The sequence below is a fragment of the Oncorhynchus nerka genome, linkage group LG3 (assembly GCF_034236695.1).
Source record: "Oncorhynchus nerka isolate Pitt River linkage group LG3, Oner_Uvic_2.0, whole genome shotgun sequence".
In the NCBI taxonomy this organism is placed as follows: Eukaryota; Metazoa; Chordata; class Actinopteri; order Salmoniformes; family Salmonidae; genus Oncorhynchus; species Oncorhynchus nerka.
In genome coordinates, this window is record NC_088398.1 from 8,762,993 (window position 1) to 8,772,992 (window position 10,000).

A 10,000-nucleotide genomic window follows, 5' to 3' on the forward strand; every position below is an offset into this window, starting at 1 on the left:
GTCATGTCAGATATCTTCCTATACTAGGGACCAGATTAGAATCTGTGTCATGTCAGATATCTTCCTATACTAGGGACCAGATTAGAATCTGTGTCATGTCAGATATCTTCCTATACTAGGGACCAGATTAGAATCTGTGTCATGTCAGATATCTTCCTATACTAGGGACCAGATTAGAATCTGTGTCATGTCAGATATCTTCCTATACTAGGGACCAGATTAGAATCTGTGTCATGTCAGAAATCTTCCTATACCATGACCAGATTAGAATCTGTGTCATGTCAGATATCTTCCTATACTAGGGACCAGATTAGAATCTGTGTCATGTCAGATAACTTCCTATACTAGGGACCAGATTAGAATCTGTGTCATGTCAGATATCTTCCTATACTAGGGACCAGATTAGAATCTGTGTCATGTCAGATATCTTCCTATACTAGGGACCAGATTAGAATCTGTGTCATGTCAGATATCTTCCTATACTAGGGACCAGATTAGAATCTGTGTCATGTCAGATATCTTCCTATACTAGGGACCAGATTAGAATCTGTGTCATGTCAGATATCTTCCTATACTAGGGACCAGATTAGAATCTGTGTCATGTCAGATATCTTCCTATACCAGGACCAGATTAGAATCTGTGTCATGTCAGATATCTTCCTATACTAGGGACCAGATTAGAATCTGTGTCATGTCAGATATCTTCCTATACTAGGGACCAGATTAGAATCTGTGTCATGTCAGATATCTTCCTATACTAGGGACCAGATTAGAATCTGTGTCATGTCAGATATCTTCCTATACCATGACCAGATTAGAATCTGTGTCATGTCAGATATCTTCCTATACTAGGGACCAGATTAGAATCTGTGTCATGTCAGATATCTTCCTATACTAGGGACCAGATTAGAATCTGTGTCATGTCAGATATCTTCCTATACTAGGGACCAGATTAGAATCTGTGTCATGTCAGATATCTTCCTATACTAGGGACCAGATTAGAATCTGTGTCATGTCAGATATCTTCCTATACCATGACCAGATTAGAATCTGTGTCATGTCAGATATCTTCCTATACTAGGGACCAGATTAGAATCTGTGTCATGTCAGATAACTTCCTATACTAGGGACCAGATTAGAATCTGTGTCATGTCAGATATCTTCCTATACTAGGGACCAGATTAGAATCTGTGTCATGTCAGATATCTTCCTATACTAGGGACCAGATTAGAATCTGTGTCATGTCAGATATCTTCCTATACTAGGGACCAGATTAGAATCTGTGTCATGTCAGATATCTTCCTATACTAGGGACCAGATTAGAATCTGTGTCATGTCAGATATATTCCTATACCATGACCAGATTAGAATCTGTGTCATGTCAGATATCTTCCTATACTAGGGACCAGATTAGAATCTGTGTCATGTCAGATAACTTCCTATACTAGGGACCAGATTAGAATCTGTGTCATGTCAGATATCTTCCTATACTAGGGACCAGATTAGAATCTGTGTCATGTCAGATATCTTCCTATACTAGGGACCAGATTAGAATCTGTGTCATGTCAGATATCTTCCTATACTAGGGACCAGATTAGAATCTGTGTCATGTCAGATATCTTCCTATACTAGGGACCAGATTAGAATCTGTGTCATGTCAGATATCTTCCTATACTAGGGACCAGATTAGAATCTGTGTCATGTCAGATATCTTCCTATACCAGGACCAGATTAGAATCTGTGTCATGTCAGATATCTTCCTATACTAGGGACCAGATTAGAATCTGTGTCATGTCAGATATCTTCCTATACTAGGGACCAGATTAGAATCTGTGTCATGTCAGATATCTTCCTATACCATGACCAGATTAGAATCTGTGTCATGTCAGATATCTTCCTATACCATGACCAGATTAGAATCTGTGTCATGTCAGATATCTTCCTATACTAGGGACCAGATTAGAATCTGTGTCATGTCAGATATCTTCCTATACTAGGGACCAGATTAGAATCTGTGTCATGTCAGATATCTTCCTATACCATGACCAGATTAGAATCTGTGTCATGTCAGATATCTTCCTATACTAGGGACCAGATTAGAATCTGTGTCATGTCAGATATCTTCCTATACTAGGGACCAGATTAGAATCTGTGTCATGTCAGATATCTTCCTATACCAGGACCAGATTAGAATCTGTGTCATGTCAGATATCTTCCTATACTAGGGACCAGATTAGAATCTGTGTCATGTCAGATATCTTCCTATACCAGGACCAGATTAGAATCTGTGTCATGTCAGATATCTTCCTATACTAGGGACCAGATTAGAATCTGTGTCAAATCAGATATCTTCCTATACCATGACCAGATTAGAATCTGTGTCATGTCAGATATATTCCTATACTAGGGACCAGATTAGAATCTGTGTCATGTCAGATATCTTCCTATACTAGGGACCAGATTAGAATCGGTGTCATGTCAGATATCTTCCTATACTAGGGACCAGATTAGAATCTGTGTCATGTCAGATATCTTCCTATACCAGGACCAGATTAGAATCTGTGTCATGTCAGATATCTTCCTATACCAGGACCAGATTAGAATCTGTGTCATGTCAGATATCTTCCTATACTAGGGACCAGATTAGAATCTGTGTCATGTCAGATATCTTCCTATACTAGGGACCAGATTAGAATCTGTGTCATGTCAGATATCTTCCTATACCATGACCAGATTAGAATCTGTGTCATGTCAGATATCTTCCTATACCATGACCAGATTAGAATCTGTGTCATGTCAGATATCTTCCTATACTAGGGACCAGATTAGAATCTGTGTCATGTCAGATATCTTCCTATACTAGGGACCAGATTAGAATCTGTGTCATGTCAGATATCTTCCTATACCATGACCAGATTAGAATCTGTGTCATGTCAGATATCTTCCTATACTAGGGACCAGATTAGAATCTGTGTCATGTCAGATATCTTCCTATACTAGGGACCAGATTAGAATCTGTGTCATGTCAGATATCTTCCTATACTAGGGACCAGATTAGAATCTGTGTCATGTCAGATATCTTCCTATACTAGGGACCAGATTAGAATCTGTGTCATGTCAGATATCTTCCTATACTAGGGACCAGATTAGAATCTGTGTCATGTCAGATATCTTCCTATACTAGGGACCAGATTAGAATCAGGGTGTCATGTCAGATATCTTCCTATACTAGGGACCAGATTAGAATCTGTGTCATGTCAGATATCTTCCTATACTAGGGACCAGATTAGAATCTGTGTCATGTCAGATATCTTCCTATACTAGGGACCAGATTAGAATCTGTGTCATGTCAGATATCTTCCTATACTAGGGACCAGATTAGAATCTGTGTCATGTCAGATATCTTCCTATACTAGGGACCAGATTAGAATCTGTGTCATGTCAGATATCTTCCTATACTAGGGACCAGATTAGAATCTGTGTCATGTCAGATATCTTCCTATACCATGACCAGATTAGAATCTGTGTCATGTCAGATATCTTCCTATACTAGGGACCAGATTAGAATCTGTGTCATGTCAGATATCTTCCTATACCAGGACCAGATTTGAATCTGTGTCATGTCAGATATCTTCCTATACTAGGGACCAGATTAGAATCTGTGTCATGTCAGATATCTTCCTATACTAGGGACCAGATTAGAATCTGTGTCATGTCAGATATCTTCCTATACCAGGACCAGATTAGAATCTGTGTCATGTCAGATATCTTCCTATACTAGGGACCAGATTAGAATCTTCCTATGTGTCATGTCAGATATCTTCCTATACCAGGACCAGATTAGAATCTGTGTCATGTCAGATATCTTCCTATACTAGGGACCAGATTAGAATCTGTGTCATGTCAGATATCTTCCTATACCATGACCAGATTAGAATCTGTGTCATGTCAGATATCTTCCTATACTAGGGACCAGATTAGAATCTGTGTCATGTCAGATATCTTCCTATACTAGGGACCAGATTAGAATCTGTGTCATGTCAGATATCTTCCTATACTAGGGACCAGATTAGAATCTGTGTCATGTCAGATATCTTCCTATACCAGGACCAGATTAGAATCTGTGTCATGTCAGATATCTTCCTATACTAGGGACCAGATTAGAATCTGTGTCATGTCAGATATCTTCCTATACTAGGGACCAGATTAGAATCTGTGTCATGTCAGATATCTTCCTATACTAGGGACCAGATTAGAATCTGTGTCATGTCAGATATCTTCCTATACTAGGACCAGATTAGAATCTGTGTCATGTCAGATATCTTCCTATACCAGGACCAGATTTGAATCTGTGTCATGTCAGATATCTTCCTATACTAGGGACCAGATTAGAATCTGTGTCATGTCAGATATCTTCCTATACTAGGGACCAGATTAGAATCTGTGTCATGTCAGATATCTTCCTATACTAGGGACCAGATTAGAATCTGTGTCATGTCAGATATCTTCCTATACTAGGACCAGATTAGAATCTGTGTCATGTCAGATATCTTCCTATACCAGGACCAGATTAGAATCTGTGTCATGTCAGATATCTTCCTATACTAGGGACCAGATTAGAATCTGTGTCATGTCAGATATCTTCCTATACCAGGACCAGATTAGAATCTGTGTCATGTCAGATATCTTCCTATACTAGGGACCAGATTAGAATCTGTGTCAAGTCAGATATCTTCCTATACCATGACCAGATTAGAATCTGTGTCATGTCAGATATCTTCCTATACTAGGGACCAGATTAGAATCTGTGTCATGTCAGATATCTTCCTATACTAGGGACCAGATTAGAATCTGTGTCATGTCAGATATCTTCCTATACTAGGGACCAGATTAGAATCTGTGTCATGTCAGATATCTTCCCATACCAGGACCAGATTAGAATCTGTGTCATGTCAGATATCTTCCTATACTAGGGACAGGATTAGAATCTGTGTCATGTCAGATAACTTCCTATACTAGGGACCAGATTAGAATCTGTGTCATGTCAGATATCTTCCTATACTAGGGACCAGATTAGAATCTGTGTCATGTCAGATATCTTCCTATACCAGGACCAGATTAGAATCTGTGTCATGTCAGATATCTTCCTATACCATGACCAGATTATAATCTGTGTCATGTCAGATATCTTCCTATACTAGGGACCAGATTAGAATCTGTGTCATGTCAGATATCTTCCTATACTAGGGACCAGATTAGAATCTGTGTCATGTCAGATATCTTCCTATACTAGGGACCAGATTAGAATCTGTGTCATGTCAGATATCTTCCTATACTAGGGACCAGATTAGAATCTGTGTCATGTCAGATATCTTCCTATACTAGGGACCAGATTAGAATCTGTGTCATGTCAGATATCTTCCTATACTAGGGACCAGATTAGAATCTGTGTCATGTCAGATATCTTCCTATACTAGGGACCAGATTAGAATCTGTGTCATGTCAGATATCTTCCTATACCAGGACCAGATTAGAATCTGTGTCATGTCAGATATCTTCCTATACTAGGGACCAGATTAGAATCTGTGTCATGTCAGATATCTTCCTATACTAGGGACCAGATTAGAATCTGTGTCATGTCAGATATCTTCCTATACCAGGACCAGATTAGAATCTGTGTCATGTCAGATATCTTCCTATACCAGGGACCAGATTAGAATCTGTGTCATGTCAGATATCTTCCTATACCATGACCAGATTAGAATCTGTGTCATGTCAGATATCTTCCTATACTAGGGACCAGATTAGAATCTGTGTCATGTCAGATATCTTCCTATACCATGACCAGATTAGAATCTGTGTCATGTCAGATATCTTCCTATACTAGGGACCAGATTAGAATCTGTGTCATGTCAGATATCTTCCTATACTAGGGACCAGATTAGAATCTGTGTCATGTCAGATATCTTCCTATACCATGACCAGATTAGAATCTGTGTCATGTCAGATATCTTCCTATACTAGGGACCAGATTAGAATCTGTGTCATGTCAGATATCTTCCTATACTAGGGACCAGATTAGAATCTGTGTCATGTCAGATATCTTCCTATACCAGGACCAGATTAGAATCTGTGTCATGTCAGATATCTTCCTATACTAGGGACCAGATTAGAATCTGTGTCATGTCAGATATCTTCCTATACCAGGACCAGATTAGAATCTGTGTCATGTCAGATATCTTCCTATACTAGGGACCAGATTAGAATCTGTGTCAAGTCAGATATCTTCCTATACCATGACCAGATTAGAATCTGTGTCATGTCAGATATCTTCCTATACTAGGGACCAGATTAGAATCTGTGTCATGTCAGATATCTTCCTATACTAGGGACCAGATTAGAATCTGTGTCATGTCAGATATCTTCCTATACTAGGGACCAGATTAGAATCTGTGTCATGTCAGATATCTTCCTATACTAGGGACCAGATTAGAATCTGTGTCATGTCAGATATCTTCCTATACTAGGGACCAGATTAGAATCTGTGTCAAGTCAGATATCTTCCTATACTAGGGACCAGATTAGAATCTGTGTCATGTCAGATATCTTCCTATACCAGGACCAGATTAGAATCTGTGTCATGTCAGATATCTTCCTATACTAGGGACCAGATTAGAATCTGTGTCATGTCAGATATCTTCCTATACCAGGGACCAGATTAGAATCTGTGTCATGTCAGATATCTTCCTATACTAGGGACCAGATTAGAATCTGTGTCATGTCAGATATCTTCCTATACTAGGGACCAGATTAGAATCTGTGTCATGTCAGATATCTTCCTATACTAGGGACCAGATTAGAATCTGTGTCATGTCAGATATCTTCCTATACCAGGACCAGATTAGAATCTGTGTCATGTCAGATATCTTCCTATACTAGGGACCAGATTAGAATCTGTGTCATGTCAGATATCTTCCTATACTAGGGACCAGATTAGAATCTGTGTCATGTCAGATATCTTCCTATACTAGGGACCAGATTAGAATCTGTGTCATGTCAGATATCTTCCTATACCAGGACCAGATTAGAATCTGTGTCATGTCAGATATCTTCCTATACCATGACCAGATTAGAATCTGTGTCATGTCAGATATCTTCCTATACTAGGGACCAGATTAGAATCTGTGTCATGTCAGATATCTTCCTATACTAGGGACCAGATTAGAATCTGTGTCATGTCAGATATCTTCCTATACTAGGGACCAGATTAGAATCTGTGTCATGTCAGATATCTTCCTATACTAGGGACCAGATTAGAATCTGTGTCATGTCAGATATCTTCCTATACTAGGGACCAGATTAGAATCTGTGTCATGTCAGATATCTTCCTATACTAGGGACCAGATTAGAATCTGTGTCATGTCAGATATCTCCCTATACCAGGACCAGATTAGAATCTGTGTCATGTCAGATATCTTCCTATACTAGGGACAGGATTAGAATCTGTGTCATGTCAGATAATTTCCTATACTAGGGACCAGATTAGAATCTGTGTCATGTCAGATATCTTCCTATACCAGGACCAGATTAGAATCTGTGTCATGTCAGATATCTTCCTATACCATGACCAGATTAGAATCTGTGTCATGTCAGATATCTTCCTATACCATGACCAGATTAGAATCTGTGTCATGTCAGATATCTTCCTATACTAGGGACCAGATTAGAATCTGTGTCATGTCAGATATCTTCCTATACCATGACCAGATTAGAATCTGTGTCATGTCAGATATCTTCCTATACTAGGGACCAGATTAGAATCTGTGTCATGTCAGATATCTTCCTATACTAGGGACCAGATTAGAATCTGTGTCATGTCAGATATCTTCCTATACCATGACCAGATTAGAATCTGTGTCATGTCAGATATCTTCCTATACTAGGGACCAGATTAGAATCTGTGTCATGTCAGATATCTTCCTATACTAGGGACCAGATTAGAATCTGTGTCATGTCAGATATCTTCCTATACCAGGACCAGATTAGAATCTGTGTCATGTCAGATATCTTCCTATACTAGGGACCAGATTAGAATCTGTGTCATGTCAGATATCTTCCTATACCAGGACCAGATTAGAATCTGTGTCATGTCAGATATCTTCCTATACTAGGGACCAGATTAGAATCTGTGTCAAGTCAGATATCTTCCTATACCATGACCAGATTAGAATCTGTGTCATGTCAGATATCTTCCTATACTAGGGACCAGATTATAATCTGTGTCATGTCAGATATCTTCCTATACTAGGGACCAGATTAGAATCTGTGTCATGTCAGATATCTTCCTATACTAGGGACCAGATTAGAATCTGTGTCAAGTCAGATATCTTCCTATACCATGACCAGATTAGAATCTGTGTCATGTCAGATATCTTCCTATACTAGGGACCAGATTAGAATCTGTGTCATGTCAGATATCTTCCTATACTAGGGACCAGATTAGAATCTGTGTCAAGTCAGATATCTTCCTATACCATGACCAGATTAGAATCTGTGTCATGTCAGATATCTTCCTATACTAGGGACCAGATTAGAATCTGTGTCATGTCAGATATCTTCCTATACTAGGGACCAGATTAGAATCTGTGTCATGTCAGATATCTTCCCATACCAGGACCAGATTAGAATCTGTGTCATGTCAGATATCTTCCTATACTAGGGACAGGATTAGAATCTGTGTCATGTCAGATAACTTCCTATACTAGGGACCAGATTAGAATCTGTGTCATGTCAGATATCTTCCTATACTAGGGACCAGATTAGAATCTGTGTCATGTCAGATATCTTCCTATACCAGGACCAGATTAGAATCTGTGTCATGTCAGATATCTTCCTATACCATGACCAGATTATAATCTGTGTCATGTCAGATATCTTCCTATACTAGGGACCAGATTAGAATCTGTGTCATGTCAGATATCTTCCTATACTAGGGACCAGATTAGAATCTGTGTCATGTCAGATATCTTCCTATACTAGGGACCAGATTAGAATCTGTGTCATGTCAGATATCTTCCTATACTAGGGACCAGATTAGAATCTGTGTCATGTCAGATATCTTCCTATACTAGGGACCAGATTAGAATCTGTGTCATGTCAGATATCTTCCTATACTAGGGACCAGATTAGAATCTGTGTCATGTCAGATATCTTCCTATACTAGGGACCAGATTAGAATCTGTGTCATGTCAGATATCTTCCTATACTAGGGACCAGATTAGAATCTGTGTCATGTCAGATATCTTCCTATACTAGGGACCAGATTAGAATCTGTGTCATGTCAGATATCTCCCTATACCAGGACCAGATTAGAATCTGTGTCATGTCAGATATCTTCCTATACTAGGGACAGGATTAGAATCTGTGTCATGTCAGATAATTTCTATACTAGGGACCAGATTAGAATCTGTGTCATGTCAGATATCTTCATTTATACCAGGACCAGATTAGAATCTGTGTCATGTCAGAACTGGTGGTATCTTCCTATACCATGACCAGATTAGAATCTGTGTCATGTCAGATATCTTCCTATACTAGGGACCAGATTAGAATCTGTGTCATGTCAGATATCTTCCTATACTAGGGACCAGATTAGAATCTGATTTTGTCATGTCAGATATCTTCCTATACAACATGACCAGATTAGAATCTGTGTCATGTCAGATATCTTCCTATACTAGGGACCAGATTAGAATCTGTGTCATGTCAGATATCTTCCTATACTAGGGACCAGATTAGAATCTGTGTCATGTCAGATATCTTCCTATACCAGGACCAGATTAGAATCTGTGTCATGTCAGATATCTTCCTATACTAGGGACCAGATTAGAATCTGTGTCATGTCAGATATCTTCCTATACCAGGACCAGATTAGAATCTGTGTCATGTCAGATATCTTCCTATACTAGGGACCAGATTAGAATCTGTGTCAAGTCAGATA

The 10,000-nt window shown here is 39.0% G+C and overlaps 1 protein-coding gene across 2 annotated transcripts in view; it reads right to left on the reverse strand.

The window, feature by feature from the left end:
• The window catches only part of LOC115101946 (basal cell adhesion molecule-like), a 206,667-nt gene that overhangs the window by 106,635 nt on the left and 90,032 nt on the right, over positions 1 to 10,000 (reverse strand). The window lies entirely within an intron of this gene.